This window comes from Pundamilia nyererei, unplaced genomic scaffold, assembly GCF_000239375.1.
Source record: "Pundamilia nyererei isolate P.nyererei 1_Seehausen unplaced genomic scaffold, PunNye1.0 scaffold00029, whole genome shotgun sequence".
Classification (NCBI taxonomy): Eukaryota; Metazoa; Chordata; class Actinopteri; order Cichliformes; family Cichlidae; genus Pundamilia; species Pundamilia nyererei.
This window is the reverse complement of record NW_005187430.1, coordinates 4,803,754-4,804,781: the sequence shown is the minus strand read 5'-3', so window position 1 is coordinate 4,804,781 and position 1,028 is coordinate 4,803,754.

Here is a 1,028-nt window from a genome sequence, read left to right as displayed (position 1 = left end):
CATGATTGTTCAGATGTTTTGCGATTCAGATTTGTTTTTAAATCACATATAAAAGATAAATTATTTAAAGCTTTTCCCAGTGATTTTTGACATTTAAACAAAGCACAACAGATAATGGAAAATAAATATCATAGTCATTTCATTATAGTCATAATCTCATTTGAGAGCAGTGTTAATCAGAAACCTTACCTGAGTCAGGTGCTGTGATAAAGTGATAAAGCAGTTGTTTGTTTTTTTGGTACATTTCTTCGTCATTGGAAAATACTGAATAGAGCTTTGCTTTTGTTTCTAGTTTTATCAGCATGATTAGAATAATCTTATTGAGGAAGAATAAACCTTCCTGTCGAAAGCTAACACTAGCTTTGTGTGTACCTCTTCTTTGCCAAATGTCACTAAATATCTATTCAGATAAATTTTAATTATCTTAAGAGTGGGAAATGTTGTTTGTTGGAGAATTTGCAGAAGATTGGTAAATAAAATGCTTTGTGAAGAGAGTCTCGTGGTATTCTGTCAGGCCAAGCAAGGCAAACAATGTTTGTCCAGTTAAATGTAAAAAAAAAAACCAGACATCAGTTAAAGTATACCAAAGTAAAGCAATCACTCTTGTTTCAGCGCAAACAGCATTCTGTCATAAAGCTGTACTCATGACTGTCTGCGTCCATCCTTTACATCACTGCCATCCTATGGCCACAGTTGGCTATTGTCTCTGAAAGTAGACTTGACACTGCTTGATTATAGAGCTACTGAAATCAATATATGGTAGGTGTCCTAATCAACATCTGTGCCCAGTTAATCATGGCTGCATCTTGTCAAGCTAAGAGGACAGCAGCTTGTAGCTGATTGTTTGTGTATAAATCCATGTTGTGGAAATCCCTGAGATCAGTTACAAGTTGTGTATTGCGTGGAAACAAAGCTAGCATTAGCAAGTAAACAAGTACCCTCATTTATCATCATAATTAGTTTTCTCTTCGTAAAGACCTGGACCAACACGTGTGATATTCAATTCAATTCAATTTTATTTATATAGC